The 20,444-nt window shown below is 35.5% G+C and overlaps 1 protein-coding gene across 6 annotated transcripts in view; it reads right to left on the bottom strand.

Annotated features, from left to right (window-relative positions):
- The window catches only part of LOC134535580 (very long chain fatty acid elongase AAEL008004-like), a 349,726-nt gene extending 337,648 nt beyond the window's left edge, over positions 1 to 12,078 (bottom strand). The window contains exons 1-2 of one of the 6 annotated variants that reach the window (XM_063374783.1): positions 11,907 to 12,078; positions 5,347 to 5,476 (exon numbers count right to left, since the gene is read on the bottom strand). The gene's annotated coding sequence lies outside the window, so the exon portion shown is untranslated. The remainder of the gene's footprint in view (positions 1 to 5,346; positions 5,477 to 11,906) is intronic. The other 5 variants (XM_063374782.1, XM_063374781.1, XM_063374779.1 and 2 more) reach the window with 5 other exon arrangements.
- Positions 12,079 to 20,444: the final 8,366 nt, after the last annotated feature.

Here is a 20,444-nt window from a genome sequence, read left to right as displayed (position 1 = left end):
TCCCGACTTGTGCACGCAACGTACAACTGATGTACCCGTACTTCGCTACGGCAGTCTACAGGCAGATCACTCTTGCGCCGCTCATTATGCATGCCCCTCCTTGTGGGTACGCCACTGCCGGGCGATGCCCGTTGCCATGTAGACGCAGAAGGCATGAACAATACAAAATGTCATCCTGCGTAACATTAGGAACATTACTGTGAAGTTTCAAGTCTGTAAAATATATATACTTGAAAAAAAAGGGCAACAAAAAAACTAATTAAACACAGAGAGCGGAAAAAACAATAGTTGAGGTTGGCGATTTAAAGTGATAAAAAGTATTTAAATACTAATTGAACTCTTATGAGGGTACTGATTGCTTCGTTGTTAATATCACACGGGTTTTTTTACTTGTATGGGAAAATTAAGAATGATAAGGCATCTAGTGCGTGGCAACAATGTTAATAGGCAATAGCGCCTGCGGCATTAACACACACTTCGTACGTGTATAGCATGTTGTATCTAACCCCCTCCAACGCATTTGATTCTATAGCCTTCCTCGATAAATGTACTACCCAACACTGAAAGAATTTTTCAAATCGGACCAGTGGTTCCTGAGATTTCGTTCAAACAAACAAACTCTTCAGCTTTATAATATTAGTATACATATATATATTTATATTAATATATATATACATACACATATACACATAATATATACATATATATACTTACATACATATACATCCACTTTAAAATTTATAATGCTATTGATATTTAAACTACCATATATATTGGAGATGGTAATATTTAATGTGTTATGCGTGAATGTTATTTTATGAATTCTTTAAAAATACTTTAAAACATTTCAAGGAGCAATTTTATCTTAAAAAATAAAAAAGCCTGATTATAAAAATCATCATTTAAGGAATTTAGAGAAAAAAAAAGTAAATAAACATTTTATTCGATTACATCTTTGTTTCATGTATAGAATGTTAGATGTTCATATCTTCCGTATGGGCCTTTTGGTAGATAAACATGAGAATTCTGATGCATAGTATAAGAGAAAACGATTTTTATTTGTTTGTTAACTTTACAAATTAATACAGGTTAACATAAATTGCATTTAAATTTACATTTTTTCGATAACTCTGATAACTAAAGCTCATTTTGGTTCATAATTAATATGACTATTTATTCGTGAGACTATGAACTACGTTGGTGCATAATTTTTAGTTATAGCTTTATAAACATTACTAAAAGTTTCGTAGTATTATTTTTTCGTATTATTTTGAAACAAAATTAACGAATATTGATTCTCATTACTAAAATAATTTGCCCATAAATTGTTTTGATTTCTTAATAACATTTGATTTCAGTGGTTTCAAATGCATGAAACTACTTTAAGACTGTCAAATTTAACTTGCTCTTTCTCCACAATGCCAGTAAAATAAACGAGAATGCTAAGTCAATGATACCACTGTTTGGTATCAAATGAAAAGTTATATTATTTTATACTAATTGATTAATAGGTTTCACGGATGTATATTTTAATTGCGTGGTTTAATATTGAAAAATCTTATAAAACACTATTCAAACGTCAGACAATTCCTTACACTTCCTCATTTTATTGGCAGAAAATTGTTTACTGTTAAACTTCATAATAAACGTAGGATAAGAAAGATTGCAAAATAACTATATTTTATATGTAAACGCAATTAACTGACCCTGTAAACTTAATAAAGGTCAAACCTACACCAATAAATGAAAAATATTATACACTATAAACCAAATTTGTATTTGCTCATCTGGTCTTTAAAATGAATGCATTGTTTCAAATAATTATTTTCTTTATTTTAAGGTGTGCGAGTTGCATTTCAAGTCAGACTACATACTGAAGGAAACAAGCTGTTATGATTCTAGAACTGGGAAACATCTGACTGCTCCACTGGCACACCCAAGATTATGTGATGATGCCGTTCCCAACTGCCCTTCTTATTTGTCAGAACCTAGTCATAGTCGTGAAAGCCCTGAAATAAAAACAATTGGTTTGCAACGGGAGCACATGTTCAATTAAACTCAAATTTTTCTTATTTCATTTTTTGAACAGTCTGTCCACCTGTAATTTGGAAAGTTACATTTTAATTATTTTCCTGTAACTTGAAATTCTCATAATTTGTGTATTCCATTACACCTCATGCCCATAAGATTATTTTAGGAACCCAGGAAGAAATAATCTTGCCTCATTTTTACACAAAAATAATTGCCTGTTCAACAATAATAACAAATAAATCTTCAAACACTACAAAGTAAGTATCAGTTACATACGAGAGAAGAGATGGTTTACTAGTACTTTTCCTATGGTTGACCAAATTCACTTGAAACCGTATTATGACTACAAAGCTGGATCATCAAGTGCACTTGTTTTTATGGTCATTATAGCCTTTCATCTTCGGATGAAGATATTGTTTACATTTAACCATTAAAACAAATTACTGCTAAAATATACTAATCACTATCTACTCTGCTGGTATTGTAACAAAGTTTGTTCTGTAACAGCAAAACTGTCTTCAGCAATGAATTATGAAATGTAATAAAGTTCCGTTTTGTTATAATATCGTTTACTATGTGTATGATTTATGATATGTAGCTATATTCAGTCATAAACTGAAAGTCTATTTGGATCTTTTTTTCGTAACCTAACTAAAACTAAACGTATTTGTTTGGGAGGCGTCTGGGTTAGGTAAAACTATAAGTGCGTCTCACTTATTACTGCTGGAATCAGTGCCATTCTAAAATAATTCCAATGGTAATTATTTTGCTTTATAAACATATTGTCAACATAAGTTATAAAACAGCCAAAACAGTTTATTGATAATAAATGGATTGACAGAATTTTTTTTAAATTACTTCAGCAGAGTTCGTTTGTTTCGATGAGCTTAGTCAAACTGAACTAGCTTCTTGACAAGCGACCTAAAATTCATTAAAATAAAGAAAATAGAGTTTGCTTGGGTGGCCTGCTGTCGTGATAAAACAGTCTATAACTGTGTTTATTAACGAAACTAGCACTGCTGTGAGGAGAAACGTTTTTATAAAACATCCATAGTATATTTTAAAAGCGCACTTTATAAAAAAAATAATAAATAAAAAAAATGACTATGGCTACAAAGGTTAAGTCAATTTCTTAAAACCGTATTATAACACTCTGATACGTTTTTGTGATGCTTATCTTAGCCACGCATTTTAATTCTTAAAAATATTAGTTTTAATAACATTATACGATTAAATTTTAAATGATTGACGAATATTATTTAATGAAATGTGTCTAATACTATATTAGACAAGCTAAGATTATGTGTGTCGAAGATTTCCTCTTCGAGATATTACTGATTTTGTAATCCGGCTTTTAAATCGCATGACTTAACTAGTTAAATTTTAATCCACAATTACTTTTAATGTTATATGTGATGTCCATATAGTGAGACAGAATTATAAGAATATAAAAGTTATAAAATAACAGCGAAAAGCAGCTGAAACGCTGTGAAACAGGCGCGCCGTAGAGCGGAGTGTGGTACCACTCTTGATGACGTCACGCGCTTGAAAGCAGGCCTTGTGTCCAGAGGGTGTTGCTTCTGACCAACGATACTTAGGGACTAGAAGTATTCGCTGTTTCAATGTCATACTTACACTCGGAAAAAAAATCTGTTAATTGACTACTTACGTGCGAGAAGTGCCAATGGCCAGCCTGTGATTCGATGCTTCTTTAGTTGTTGGTCAGTCACTAGCTTATAGTCCACTAGATAAACTTTAAGCCAATAGCTTAGCAGGACAAAGGTACAGGTATTTGAATTTTAACCTATCGCGACATGAATCCGCGAAATTTTCAGGTCTTCAATGATACTGTCTTCGAGAACTTGTCGAATTCGCGACAAGTTACACCGAACAGACTTCACTGTGTCCCACGCGGGAAAGCGGGGTCATTATTAACACACATTTTGCAATATTAAACATGGTAATCAACGAACGTTGTGGAGATTACCGCAGGAAGTAGCTGCGTGATTACGACCACAACCATTTTCGTTAAACTCCGACTATTGATGACTTTGTAATCTTTGAGTGTGAACGCACATACGGTTTTACACACAAACGGCACAGACGGTTTTATCGTACCGGTGCTACGATATATAGGGCTACCACGTCTGTATCAGTTGGTGGTATGAAAGGAATAAGTAGAGACCGGAAAAATTCGCGGTTTCAATGACCTTCAGGATAGACTCCAATATCTTCTACACACTCGGGCAAATGCCAACAGTTCATTGGCTGCTGACTTGTGAGTCGTCTCGATTGTGTGGGCCTGTGATTCGACACTTCTATGAGAGATGGGTCTCTAATTGGCCCTCAGTCCTCCAGATTTACAGCGAACCAATGGCAGAAGCAGCACTAAGGTTTAATTATTTGAATTTTAGCATAGCACGATATGAATCCGCGAATTTTTCAGGTCTCTAGGAATAAGAGATCAACGATGTAATAACTATAATAATAAATAATATGATATTTAAGTGGCAGATTTTCTTTAATCATAGATGGGTATGTTAGGAGATAAACCTATTTGAGGTCAGGAATTTTTATCGCAGTACTTATACGTATGGTTTTATTTTTTCTATGGCGAAACACAGGTGTTGCAACACTGACGGCACAAATTTATTTTACTCCATGTTTAAATGAAATAGTTATTGACCAAATCACAAATAGTTTTAAATGCTGGAATCAGAAAAAAATGTGTGCGTCGAGTCCACGCGCGAAAGAAATTAAACTTCTTGCTTATTAGATATAGCTAGAGATAAATTATAAGTATTTTTTATTTAACAAGAAATAATAATTGAGAATAGTAAGGAAGCTGTTATGATTTTGAATAAAAAAAATGGCTTTTACGGTGATATCTACTATCGCTTCCGTTCATTGGCACCTCTTATAGCGGTTTATTCCCGCCTTTACTTTTATATCATTTTTAATACCTATTATCTGCTTCTGCATTTTTATTATTTTGATACATGATGTTAAAACACGATCTCCAGCTAAATAAAATTAAATATCAAGAAAACACCCCAAACGAACACTTAAATTGTCTATCTGTAAGTCTATCAGTCTTTTTGTCATTTCAAATCACAGTGTTCATATACCAAAAAAAATCACACTTATAAAGCTAATCTCTTAAGTCTATGCGTCATTTTTTACACTTTCAATCACATTAGTCACATAAAAATGTATGATACTTATAACGTAATTGCACAAATATATAACTAGGAGCAGGCACTTTTCGCGAATAAATCTGAACGCCTATTAGACTGCAACAAGGTATACCCGCACCTGTGGTTTCTTCCTTGTGATTGGTGGCCGTCTGAGAGAGAATTCGTTGTCTTGTTTGACCGAGCCACTCAGGACGCGTTTGCTTCCCCACTGAATCACTGTGATTGGTGTTGTGACAGTAGACATGCGCCTGAAAGAAACTCACCCAGTCACGAAACACAGACAATGCTACAGTGTTTTAACTTTTAACTAATCTCGGAATTTTTTCGCGAAATGTGCATGGCCTTATATATAACTATTTTTCACGCGAATAAATAAATTTAAGATAATTAAAATTAAATTAAATAAATGTGGTAGCGTCAATCATTAGTCGTTACGAAAACTGAGGAGTAGACAAACACAAGCTGCGTGATTTATACCTCTCCCCTGCCGTCTTCCATTCCGACCTTTACAACTACCATATAGCATGCTACGTTACGTACCTATCCCTCCCCCCATGCCGTCTCCCAATTCTACCGTTATCGCATGCTTTGGAGTGGCGTCGCCGCTGAGGCACTCTTCTCCTCTATCGGTTCCCCCACCTCGTATCTAGCTAACCTCCTCATTTGATTGGAATTTTCGTAATGCTCGAAAATTGTAGCCCACTCAGCAAAGAATTTTCACTTCAAAATTAAATCTAAAAATAAAAATGTTTACATCACTGATACAAAAAAGTAGTTTATTTAACGCACAAAATAAAAAATTGACTGATTGCTTGCTTCTGACGTCACTAAATTTTACAGTGGTTCACAAGACCCGCGGATTATAACGAAACACACACCGCATGTTGGTTCGTAATCACCAAATACGGTTCGTGTTTCGGTAGAGCGTGGAGAATACCGCGGTCTCCGCGAGTGTTCGTAGTCAGCCCGCAGGCCCCGATGTACAAACAGGCCAATCGAGCATTCGCCTAGAGCGCCAGGTTTTGAGGGGTGGGCACATTTGAGGTACGAAAAAAATGTGAAGACAATAATACTGTCGGAATGGAAAAAAATATGTGGTTTTCAAAAATACTTACTTGTCAAAAGTAAATTTTAGTTTATATTTGCTATTACAGTGCACTTAAAACTATTAGGCCGGAAATGATTTAAATTTTATTTAACTATATACAGTACACTTTAACTCATGTTTTATTACGGTATTTATAACAGCCTTATAAAATGCAACAACTATTTAGTTAATTTAAATAAGAAAAAGACAAACAGCCTATGTCTTTGAAAAACATAAGTGTTTGGTTGCATAATGTGCTGTTTTAAAACTGATAATAAATAAGGTTGAATTTGTTGAAATTGTAAAATATTAGGATGTTTGGGGGGAAACTGGAAAGCTTATCCGTCCAGAGTGCTGGCTGTCTGAAATCAGGGCCTGCCTAAAACCACTCCAGGTTTGATGTAGCCCGTGTAACGACCCCGGTCCCAAATTTGACAAGCTCTCAAATGTATTAAATAACATATAAACTCATTTCTCAACATTCACTCCAAAAAAATCATATGATTTTTTTTACGAACATAGACGACCACATATTGTTATTTACGAACTGTTGACAAAACAACAAATTAAGAAAGATACTTACCACATTTGAGAACTTTCATATTTGAGACAAGCTAAATAGTGACAAACTATATTTAAGGCCATATATTTTTCGCAAAACGATTGTCAGACCAGCTGTGTGTTAAAACTTTGTAGCACTATCGGTGTTTCGTGTTTGGCCGGGTTTATTTCAGGTACAGCACATAGCCAAAAAGTGCGGAAGCAAATGTGTCCTGAATGTCCCGGCCAAATACGGCGATGGCTTCTCTTGCAGACGGCCGCCAAGTACAGGGAAACAATTGCCAGCGCTGGTCCAATGAGCAATTAGAATATTTCGTGAAAAATACATGGCCCTAACTATAATTCCTTACTACATTCCGTACCCAATTTCTTGCCAAATAGCCCCGATTCATTATGGTGAGTTCCTTTATGTTGACTGTTGACGAGACGAAAGACGCAATTCAAGAAAAATCATTTTCCGGGAAAGTCTCGCGTAATTGTACAGTAGGCTGTTGCATCATCTGTGTGCAATGCGCCATAACTCTGTTGCGTGTGAGCTCGTAAAACCTGGTATTAAAACGAACTCTCGTACATCGGCTACACGTAAGGATATTATACCTTTCCCTTATGTTTCGCGTTGTTAAGAGACTATTAACACATTCCGGCGGGGTGAGCATTAGAGGGAATAATGTATTAGATGCCTCGGTTTTAAGTAAGTGGAACACTTTTAATTGAGACTGACGAGACAAGCAGATAAAGTTTATGCCTTATTTTTAAGCAAAGAAAATATATGGCCTTGGTATTTATCTCAGTCATTCTGAGGTTTGAAAACCTAGCTTTCAGGATAATATTCGCGATAGTAATTCAAATATAATTATTTTGTAAATAAGAGACATGTTTTAGTTAGTATACGTGTATGTGTGTTATGTGAGTAAAATAGGCACTTGAAAAACTTTAATTTTTACAATTGTGAAACGCACTGTGTATGCAATCAAAGTAGATGGGAATTAGCCTGTAGCGTGTATAATGGAACTTATTTCAAATATGAAATTTATCTAAAGTGATACCAATGGTATTGGTATTCTTCTGCCACTGTATATTTGTCAACGGTTTTTGTAAAAAAAAAACTGTTCGTAAAAAAATCAGTAATAATTTGCAAGTGATAATTAGGAAATGGGTACGTACTTAATTGTGCTACTTCTGAAAACTGTCAAATTTGAAGTACTTTTCATGACACACACTATACATTTCTATGCCAAATAAAGCTGTTTCGACGACCCAGAAAGTAGTCAAAATGGATAATTTTTTATAATTTACAGAAGTAAACTTGGATAAACAGTTGTTTCGTGAGAGCTCCGAATCATTTTATGGAACTGAAACCTATAAGGAAAATGTTCACGTCAGTGAAAATATTACAATTCCAACCAAATAAAAAAATTTTACACTGTTAATTTAAATAGAAAATATTATCATGATTTACAACGATGTAAACACGGAAATTCAAGTATGTTATAAATTACCACAAAAGTTTGCTTATGACATAAATTATATCTTAAATGAAACCAAATGCATTGCATTAAGTATAGATTTGATCAACTTTCACCAAAGTAAAAATAGCCACTACGAAACTTACCTTTAATAGGTACTGAAAAGTCGCTCGGAGGCATAATAAATATTTATATGTATCGAAAACATATATTAATTTTAAAATCTTCCCAGTAAAATCTCTGTCTTCAAATGTCCTCAAAGACACAAAGAAAGGTGGAAAAAAATTATTTAAATCAATCTGTTAAAAAACTAAATTGCAACTTACTGCTGTAACTCTAATGTAGGCTACCATTAGGATAGTTTCAGAAGTAGCAGCGGGTAGTAATCTAGACAAGCCGAGCTAGTAGTAGCATGCTCACTTGCATATTACTTTTCGTACTACTGAAGTAGATAATTATCTCGTCTAGGGTTGTTACGCCAACGGTATATCCCCAAGATCATTAAGAGCTACCTTCAGGTACTAGCTGGTTTCATACTTACTGATGTTTCTCATGCCAGTATTTCATCAAAAGTCGTTGAATATTTCCCCACATAACTATGTTCCTCGTGGAAAATAAAATATATATATTAATTTTATGTTTTATAGCCATATTCCAGCATCTTTCTGGAACTAAAGTATGTGCTAAATCAACAAACGATGAGCATACCACTATTATTAACAAAGGTTAACCTTATACTATCGAATATATAACTCGACGAGATGTTTATACACTTAACTTAAACTTCTGCTTTACGCAATACCAAGTAATTAATATTACGCTAGTAACAAACATCATTAGTTGTTGCACTTCAACTCAGAGGGTCTGGAGTCGTGGAGACAAACATTACATATTGCTTAAGACGTATATTCTTAATAGGTACAGAATTTATGTAAGGATATATACGTCAATTTCTTTACCCCCTTGACACCACAGGTTAATTGAAAAGCATAAAAGCAATACATTGTCACTTCTCTTATAAAAGTGAACGAAAATTTAAGCAAGCCGGGAAAGTGTTATATGTTAGTATATACCGATAGTATTGTACATATTGAGTTTTTGGTAATGTGATTTATAAATAATATTACTAATTAGCATTTAACGGTGTACTGTGTTTAGGGAAGTTTATTTGGATACGAAAGTCCTATAATTGTTTTGCTATATGTTATTAGAATGTTTTTATCTTGGCTATTACACAAACATTTTTGAGATTTAAAAAAGTTGGTCAAAGTGCATAATATTACTAATGTATTTATGTATATTGTAACGTATTATTTCTTGGGTAGTCTATTTATTCATAGGGGATTTTGGAAATTTAATTTTATGCTAAATAGACCCTTACCTAAGGCTTGCTGATAATTCTAACTTGTAACTTGCAATAAGAAGCAAATATCTGAGTGAGGTCAGACCCAGATGTAATTTTGAAATTAAGAAAAAAAAAAGATCAGTTTCACCGTGGCTGCATAATTTCAACGTTAAAAGTATACTTTAAGACGTAGCGCAGACTTCCCAGAAAATTGTGAAGTCAGCGTTAGAATGTAATCAACGTTAATACCCCCTCAAAAGGTCAGTAGTAAAATTTATAACAACTATCTCTCAGTTATAGATATGACAAAAAAATCATTTTTTGAGAAACTGAAACACTAATTTTACAGTGGGAGACTTGCGCGTGGCTATTTTTTGCACGAATTCTCTTCCGTTGTTTATACATTTATTTAATCTTACGTCCTATATTATACAACTACTCTGAAGGATGTTTACGATTATTTAGGAGACGTCCTGTACTGATGCTACTTTAACCAAAGAATCCTTCGATACAAATGCTTTATTTAATAAAAATTATTAAATGCTTCCTTAAATAGTAAACCAGTCGTGAAATAATACTTACCTTAATTATTTTGTTGCTAAAACAATCTAGTGCATAAAAAATATTAATGGTCATTTGTTTGTGTTTTTTTTTTTTCAGATTCTTAACAATATATTTCTAAAGATTTTTTTTTTTTAATTTTACATGTTATAAGTTGTTCAATTCTCATCCATAAATACACATAAAAATGTGTAAACTGTGCCGTAAACAGGAAAAAAGTCAAGTACCGACTGTCGTCTTATTTATAATAAAGGTAGAACATGTAACTTAGTTTCCACTAATTTGAGTGGCATAAAACCATGGAAAGCCACAAGGAAGCATGTAAAAGTGAGAAACTCAGCCATTCTGCACTGTAAAAAATGAATGTACCTTTACAAGAAAATTTCTTGGAAACACCATTACCAACGATATTAGTTGTAAAACTCCAAGGCAGATATTTATAAAATAACCAATTGTACAAAGCTCTGCCTTGCAGTTTTACAAGTGATATATTTGGCAAATGGGGTTCCACGGTCCTTCCTTGTAAAAATACAAATTTTGTTTTACAGTTTTACAGACAGGATCTTTACATCTGTTTTGAAGGTCAAAAAAAACTGGTATCATCTTGGCTCAAGGGTCCAATTAGAAACACAATAAATGTTAAAACTTATATTCTTTAAACATTTATGCCAAAATGTTAATATAAATCACCTTAATTTAAAAAAAATCCTCTTTTACAAAACTCTTAGGGTGGTTGAGATAAGGGTTATTATAAGTTGCATTTATCTCATGTTAATAACTAAATTAAACTTTATAACCTTCACGCGATTGCAATACTTACGAACAAACTTTTACATTATTTTTACCTTACAGTTCTAAAATTTATTTATAAATTTTATTTATAACGCTAAGGCTTATTTTATAATTTGTTTATATTTGTTTATAATTGGTTTAAACTTATGGCGTGTAAATTCTAGGCCATAAACTTGATTTTATGTTATTTGCCATGGAACCGGATGGAAATGTTAAAACATAATTGGGATCTTCCGCAAAATAAATCGCACACCTCAGACTTACGAAGTGATAACACGTTAAATATAATCAGATACCAAATAATGCTTGTGTTGACAACCAGACGTGAACAAACGAATTAAAATATTTTGAAAAAAATATGAGCCTGATACAAAATAAATTAAAGCAATTTTTAACTAACTCAGTTTAGTGAAAGATATTATTGATTACTTAGTAATTGCCATAAATTGTTATTGATTTACAGGAATTAATATTCAACTAACGTAGATGCTCTTTGTTAATGACCTAAAAATCATGTAGTCGCCACCAAATACAAAACTTTCCTTAGGTTTGGTTTCGATTAATTTGTTAGAATCCTCTGTGTATTTTTGGAATCATCTCGTTGCTAAATTGTTAGTGATGTAATATTTTATTTGGTTATATTATGTTATAAATTATATATTTGGTTATATATATTCTTTACATTTTCTTTAGACCTTATGTAATACCGTACACAGAGGACTACGATTTTCCTTTTATTTTACTTATCACGTCTTTACTTATTGAACTATCGCAGGGTGAAAGCAAATGGCGTTTTTAAGACGCAAAACAATATTTATGAGATGTATGAAATAAAATATAGTAATAAGAAATCCGACTGGACATACCTCACAGCGAGCCAGGATAATAGTGCGCGAATTCGTCACAGATACACTCCACTTAAGGGTGAAGCGCAGTGGAGCTTCCTGCTTGCGGCGGGTAGATGGCGCTGGTATCTCTCCGCGCTCGGGGCTTGCGAGAGCGTGGCTCCACAGCCGAGGCGCGGGGCAACACTGGAAACGGAACGCGCCGCTCCGCGCCGTTATATCCGACCATGAAGCGCGTGAAGGAAGGGAAGGAGAGGGGGCAAGGAGATGCGGCCAGGTGGGAGGGCCGGGTTTACGAACCACGCAAGAAACGCAATACGAAAATTGTTAAGGCCCTCGCCTACTTGGACACACGTACGGTGTGCAGAGCTTAAGAAAACACCAAACAACTTAAAAAAAATACTCAATACATCAGAGCGGCATCTGTTACGGAAAGCATTTAAGAATACGCCAAGGGCTGTCTAGTAGTCCTGTTTCTGTATTTCGTTTTTAGAATAACTTTTAGGCATGAAACCCGTCAGTACAGAAACTGACTGTATCTATCTGTCTGTTTGTTTGTTCAAGCATCACTCAAAAACTAATGAACCTATTTTTATGAAACGTTTTGTGTTTAAAAGCTTACGCTTAGACTTTAAAAAACTTTTACATCTTCTCTCTCTAGAGAACGAGAGCAGCTTGAAAGAAATGAAAGGTTATGTTGTGTTGAGTAAATCATGGGGTCAAATATTTTCAAAAGGTTCTATAAAGAATTACAAATAAGGCAACATTTTTTAACACAATTTTATTAGCTTCACTTAGAATTAACTATGTAATCAAGTCTTGAAACTTGATATTATCCTACTTCTAATTGTCGTATTTATTTAAAAGTTTTAGAGTAATTGTAATTTATATGACAATACAATACTTTCATGACTATAACCTGAATAGAGATAGAGTGTGGGAGGGTCAAGGGGACATAAACCCACTACTTTCGAGCTATGGCAAACACCACTACTTTCGAGCTATGTGCAATAACCATGCTTTTTGTGTATATATGAGGCCGGGGCATGGGAAATTCGCGGGTGGTTGACTGCTACCACCATCCCCCCCCCCCCTCCACAAGAGGTCAACATTTCAAAAATAGATTCCCTTGTGATTTGGAGTGTTTCTGATCCGAGAGGCCGGAGCACGCTGTATAATGTGCCCTGGGTTAGATTCATCTCTCCCCCCCTCAACGAAGGGAGGTCATTTACCCCCATTTTTTAAAAGTCAAGAAAAATAAAATATTTTGATTTTGACATGCTGCCAAGGTCTTCGGGTACCATCGGACCCCCTTTGCTGGGGCCTCGGTTTGGGTTGGGGGAGATCAATTACCCCCGAAATTTTCGGGAATCTGAAAATTGATTTTGTCGTGCACTTACAGGTGTATTACGAAGTCGGATGGCGGTGGGACCACCCCCGCCCCTTTTTTTTCAGGTGGATGGGTCATTGCTCTTTTCAAGAAAATTTTAATTTTTCCAACCAAATAAAAAGCGGTAAATGCGTCACTCTTCAAGTCTAAACGTGTATTTTCATTCGCCATACTACACAAAATGGTTTTCGGTGACTGTGTTGTGTTGACCGTTGCTACACCATGTGTTTGTGTCACACATGTCTAACAAATACCATGTGGGTTATTGTGAGCATCGAAGAGAATCCTGCGCCGATCTTCAACGAAGGTTTCATCCTTTTATTTTAGAACCGATCACATAAACTAATTTCATCATTTGAGCTGGAAAAAATAGAGGGGAAAAAAGCCACTACTTTCAAGCTATGGACAATAACGAAGCTTTTTGTGCATCCATGAAGCCGAGCATGGTGGGAAATTTTCCTGAAGTCGACTATCCCCCCCCCCCCTTCTTGGCTTGGTGAGGGGAGTAAATGCCACAAAATTTTAACAAAATCGAAAAATCATTTCTCTTTCGATTTGTAGTGTCTCCGAGAAATTCGGGATTCAAACACCCCTTCCCTCAGGGTGAAATTCATTTGCCCCCTGATACTTTTTAAGTTTTAAGAATTGCAGTACGTTGTTTCCGAGGCGTTCTGGCACCATTTAACATCCTCGCGGGGTCGGATTGAACTATCCCCCCCCCCCCCCATTTTTTAGACATTGAAAATTGATTTTGTGGTGGTTAATTTCTAGGAATATATCAAATAATTAATTCAATATGAACAATAATGTAAAAAATACAATTATATTTTAAAACCTAAAAACCCACTTGCATAAATAGATTCTGCTAGCTTGTGAACTTCTCATTGTTGAACAAAGATAGAGTTCTAGAACAAGCCAGCATTTTATGTATTTTTGTAATTTTTTTTTCATTTTAAATTTTTTTTATTATTTATTTTTTTTAACAAATTTTTTTCCTTTAATTTTATGATATCAAATAAAACGTGTGGTGGTTTTCTCCGAGTGCATCTGATTATCCATGTCAATATTATGATGGTTTTCTCCGTGTGCTCCTGATTATTCCTGGCTAGGCATCTTATGGATTTCTCCGAGTGCTCCTGATTATTCTTGACAATATTATGATGGTATTCTCCGTGTGCTTGTTATCATTCCTGTGGTTTCTTCAAGTGTTTCTGGTTATTTCTGAGAAACCGCTCTCTCCATGATGGATTTTTTTACCTAATGAGACATGTCATTTTATTCAGAGTTACATTTAATTCGAGAATTTCTGCTACTAAATCAGCACTTGCGATATTTTTTATCAGGTGGAATTAAAAAATAAACAATCATTACTCAGTCAAATAATAAGCTCTGAGAAACACTAACTGGAAGAACAAACTTCCTTCTCCTTGGAGTCTAGCGAAGCCATCCTTCTTTTGCGATCGTTAGTGAGCATCCCGCATCCCGCATAAAAGAACTAAATATTATTTACCTGCAAGTAACATGTGGAGACATAAAACATCGCGGAAGAGGAACGAAGGCGAAAAAGCTAATGCTAAAATTACTGATCTAGATCAAGATAATAATTTAAAATTTAAAACAAACGAAGGAAGTTGTAACCACATTAGAAATGAAAATATATTTACTCCAATATCTAGTCGTCTCCATGAAAATGTGAAAGATGGAGAACCACCTGAAGCTTACAAGGTCGAAGACTTAGATGAATCATCTGAAGCTGGCATGATTGAAGATTGTGGTGACACATCTGAGGCTGACATGATTGAGTACTGTACTGAAGCACCTAAAGCAGGCAAGATCGAAGACTGTGATGGTGGTCTGAGACCAAAACGATGGAAACGGTGTAATAAAATAAATTATCCTGATCAAGTTTGTGATGCTGACATGATTGAAGAGTGTGGTGACACATCAAAAGCTGGCATGAACGAAGGCTGTGCTGACACATCTAAGGCTGACATGATTGAGTACTGTGCTGAAGCACCAAAAGCATGCAAGAGCGAAGACTGTGATGGTGGTTTGAGACCAAAGCGATGGAAACGTCGTAATAAAATAAATTATCCTGATCAAGCTTGTGATAATCACTCGCACGTTGACGAAAGTGACCTTGTGGTTGGTGTTAAAACGATAGACACCAGATATAATAATATTTATTATAAACATGCAAGGATGATGAACTTATTGGTTGACAGGCTACGACTACTACATGGATCGCTTTGTGCAGGAAACTGTTCGAACATTAAAGAAATATCCTTCATTCTCAAAGAACTGAGGGTAGCTGGCTACATACAATAATGGCTTAAATTAAATGTATGTGTATAAGCTTGAAGATAAATTAATATATTTTCTTTCCAGATGGTACCTACCATTTATCGAAATCTGATTTCTAAATAAAACTTATAACTTAAAGGTGTAAAATACGTCACCACTGCCAGTCAAAATGTATACTAATAAAGACATGTTAGTACCTAATCATGCCAAGTTCGATACAGAAAAGTAATTGAAATCAGTTGGAACCAATTGAAGATGGTGCTGTTGGAGCATTTGGAGCCTTTTGAAGCATTTGGAGCCTTTTGGAGCTGTTGGGGCCATTTGTAGCATTTGGAGCCTTTGGAGCATTTGAGGCTATTGTAGCATTTGGAGCCTTTTGGAGCATTTGGAGCATTTGGAGCCTTTTGGAGCATTTGGAGCCATTTGGAGCTGTTGGAGCCATTTGGAGCATTTGGAGCTGTGTGTTAAGCATTTGGAGGCTGTTGGAGCATATGGAGCCTTTTTGGAGCTATTGGAGCCATTTGAAGCATTTGGAGCCTTTGGAGCATTTGGAGGCTATTGTAGTATTTGGAGCTTTTTGGAGCATTTGGAGCATTTGGAGGCTGTTGGAGCATTTGGAGCCTTTTTGGAGCTATTGGCGCCTTTTGGACCATTTGGAGCATTTGGAGCTGTTGGAGCCATTTGGAGCATTTGGAGCTGTGTGTTAAGCATTTGGAGGCTGCTGTAGCAGTTGGAGCCTTTTTGGAGCTATTTGAGCCTTTTGTAGCATTTGGAATATTTTGGAGCATTTGGAGCTGTTGGAGCTAAGAAGTAGTCGTTGCACGTCTATGCAGGGCTAAATGTTTATAAGATTGCTGGCTTTCGCAAGTGATTCTGTAGTAGGATAGAAATTGTGTATTAAATATAATGTTTGTAAAAGACTTTGTGGTGTTTTATTTCTCGAACCTTACACTTTTCTGGTACTTAAATTAAAGTTGTTTTGTATCGGCCCGGGATCGAACCAAGGACCTAAGTCGATCTAATCATTCAGTATATAGATTACAAATTTATTTAATGAATTTTGAACTTTTTCCCGAATCTCTAGCATTAAAATTACGCATTTCCAATAGGGTGGTCTTGATGTCTGATAGGATGATGGTCGTAGAGGATTTAGAGTCTCTTTACGAATGTTGAACAAGGTTTATTGAAATTATTATTTTTTACATAAAATTAAACATTATTGCATCGATCGGGTATCGTACCGTGGACGGGGATCGATCGAATCAATATGTAAATTAATGAGTGATTTATTTAATGAATTTTGGAACTTTTCCCGAATTTCTAGCTAAATAATTACGGATTTTGAAGATGGCGGCCAAATTTAAAGATGGCGGGTGTCACAGTAATAATAAATGATTACTGCACTATAGCGGGTAAGAAATAAACAAACATGGCGTCATCGCACTCTAGTAGTCGATAACAAGATTGTGGCTTTCAGCAGACGAGGACAAGATGGCAGACATGACGTCATACTAGGTGACGATATATGCTTTGAAAAAAAGTGGTGGGAGTCAGTATGCCAGCAGCCACCGCGGGGGAAGGATCGGTCGTCATTTTTATTTTTTTGCCCTCACCGGGTTCGAACCGCGGACTTCGAGCTCCGTGTCGTAAATGTTTGTTTTTTATTAAAACTTTATTGAATTTTATTAAATGAATTTTTTTATAAATTTTAAAAACTTTTTCGTTAAAATCGGATAATAAATAAAAAGTTAAAGATGGCGACCGTAACGGAAACTGCAAAGGTGACGTCATCTTTCACAATGGCGTTCATAATCCTAGATGACGTCAGAGGCTTATAAGTGGCTATCTCTTAGGAGTTTTAAGCCTCTTTTAGGACTTTCTAGTCGCTGGTATTTTTAAGGCCTAAAAACGGGAAATTTTCCCTCGAAACGGAAAATTTTTCCCTCGGAAAGAGAAATTTTTAATTTGTGGAATTTTTTGATATTTTTTGGCGGAATTTTTTTCCACAGAAATGGAAATTTTGGCGATTTTTGAGGAATTTTGGGCAATTTTTGCCCAATTTTGGCGAATTTTGAGGGTCAAAGGTCAATGTACTACTTGTCCCGTTACGCTGTGTCCCGTTACGCTCATCCAAGATGGATGCCCGGACGTCAGAATCAAAGATGGCTGACTAGCACCCGGCACCACACCCAGAACCCGTGTGCCCGGACATACTATCCTATATTACTAACCGGGGGTTTGATTCCCGGCGGAATCGAACCAGGATTTTTGCAAGTGGGAAATGTGGTGGACGATGCCATGACCTGTGGCATTTCCCGGGATACTCCGTTTTCCCGCACCAATTTATACCCCTTCGGATCACCACTCATGCATTCTCCCTCAGATAGGGCAGCCGGCTTCTATTAGCGTGATGGTATTGACGACACCAAGGTCTTTAACTTTCAAGTCCAAGTAACACTGTTGAGTAAGTGTCCTCACTGTTCCACAAACAAAGAAGAACTGAGAGTCACGCCTAAGGCAAGCTAGCTATATATTTATATGTAACAGGCATGTGACACATTTAGTCCATTGAAATGTTACAATTTAAGGACCGAATATTGCATTTTTTAGAGGACGCAATTTTATTTTTGGGACATGTGTGGGGGGTCAATAGAAGCTAAACCTCAATTTTGTGGGGTCGCCACCCTTGTCACCCGGCCGCCATCTTGGAAAAAGTGGTGAAAACACTGCTTCCGCGATATCTCGGAAACTATGCGTCTTACAAAAAATATGTAAAGTCATAATTTGTAGCAAATTGTTTTGCCTACAAATATGTATATATAACCTAACTTTTTGCCCTAAATTAAAAATTAAAGAAGTTATAAGCACAAAAGTAAGAAAATGTTTATAACAATTTTCTTTTTTGCTCTATAACTGATTTTTTATACATTTTACAAAAAAATTACCTCAGACCAATCTTCTAGATGATCTTTTTAGGAAAATTTTTCCTTATAATTTTTTTTAATTTCATTCATTTAAAACGCCGTTACAGCGCTCCAAAGTTGACCGGGTTCGTCAGTGCTCATGAGAATCCGGCCGAAACGAAATGTTTAACTTATGTTTTATTTTTTTTTATTGTAAATATATTCTTACAAATTTTTTGTTAAATTAGTACAACTTTACTTATTCATTCCTATCTCTTTTCCCCGCCACCTATGAGGTAGAGTCTGTAGGCGCGTTATTTTTTGCATGGAATCCATTGGCATTATTCGCTGAGGAAGGCATGAGGAAAGGTACTAAGTCGTCTTTGTTTAATTTTTTACACCACTGGACCAATCCTTTGAGAACATTCACAGAAGTTATTTTGTTATCGATGGTGGTTTTCTATTGCATAAAGTGATTTGGGATCGGAATTCGTCATTAAACAACATCCTTGAGATGTATGTCCGGTATGTGCAAGAACATTATGGACTATCTGCAACAATAATATTTGATGGTTACTCCGAAAATCCTGATATAGCAGGAACAAAGTCATGGGAACGTATGCGTCGCACGAAAAAACATCAATGTACTGAAATGAAGTTTGATAAGAGTACCGTACTAACAATATCTCAAGAAAAATTTCTTGGTAATGAAAAAAACAAATCAAACTTGATATATCTTCTCAAAACTGCTCTTTCAGAGGTTGGTTTTTCTGTCAACCAAGCTGAATCAGATGCAAATTCAATCATCGTCTCTGCTGCGCTTACTGCATCCCGATCTCATGATTCTGTTATTATTGTGGCAGAGGATATTGACATTCTTGTATTGCTCACGTCATTAGGTACAAGACAGCCTAACATTTATTTTTCAAAACCTTCAAAAGGGCGCACATCTGCTCAGTTATATAGCCCTTCAAGTTTGATGTATGGAGATCTCATAACACAGAATTTGCTGTTTCTTCATGCTTTTTCAGGATGTGATTCAACATCAGCAGCCTATAATATGGGGAAATTAAAATTTATAAAAATTATAGAGAAATATCCTTAATTAGCTGGTGGTACCGCGCTATTCCTGAGTGAGAAAGTCGATCCATCTTTGCTCACTCTTGTTGGCGAAAGTTTTATCATAGCTTTATACGGCGGTAATAAAGATGACTCACTAGACGGCTTGCGATACAAACGATTTTCCAAGACAGTGACTAAAAATTCATTTAATTTATCATCGCTGCCTCCAACACAAGATGCTGTTCGTTTTCACAGTCTCCGAGTATATCACCATGTCCAGTCGTGGCTCGGAAGATATCAAAATCCTGAAGATTGGGACTGGAAAAAGCATGCAAACATTTGGATGCCAATACAAGCTTCCAAGCCTCCAGCACCCCCCGATCTCTTGAAATTAATTTTCTGCAGATGCAAAGGAAACTGTGGAAGCATGTGTGGCTGCAGAAAATCAGGCCTGAAAAGCTCTACAGTATGCCTCCATTGTTCTGGCGAAACATGCAGCAACATTATGGAAATATCAAAGTTAATGGGAGAAAATGAATTTGAAGATGAACTTCCAACTATGACTCCAATTTTAACTCCTGTCATTCCTCAAACTTTCACATTTGACGTTGATTTAGATTCTGATCCACAGCCCGGACCATCGAAGAAAAGTCGATTAGAGTAGCTAGCTAATAAGTGATTAAAAATATTATGATGTCGAGGATTACCTTATAAGCAATATATCCGTGGAATAGGCCTACTGGGGATACCACGTAAAAAAAAAAACGCGCCTACAGACTCTACCTCATAGGTGGCGGAGATAAGAGTTAGGAATGAATAAGTAAAGTTGTACTAATTTAACAAAAATTTTGTAAGAATATATTTACATTTAAAAAATTCAAAAATAAGTTAAACATTTCG

This window comes from Bacillus rossius, chromosome 8 (assembly GCF_032445375.1).
Source record: "Bacillus rossius redtenbacheri isolate Brsri chromosome 8, Brsri_v3, whole genome shotgun sequence".
Classification (NCBI taxonomy): Eukaryota; Metazoa; Arthropoda; class Insecta; order Phasmatodea; family Bacillidae; genus Bacillus; species Bacillus rossius.
The sequence above is the reverse complement of the archived record's forward strand: the minus strand, read 5'-3'. Positions and strand labels throughout refer to the sequence as shown.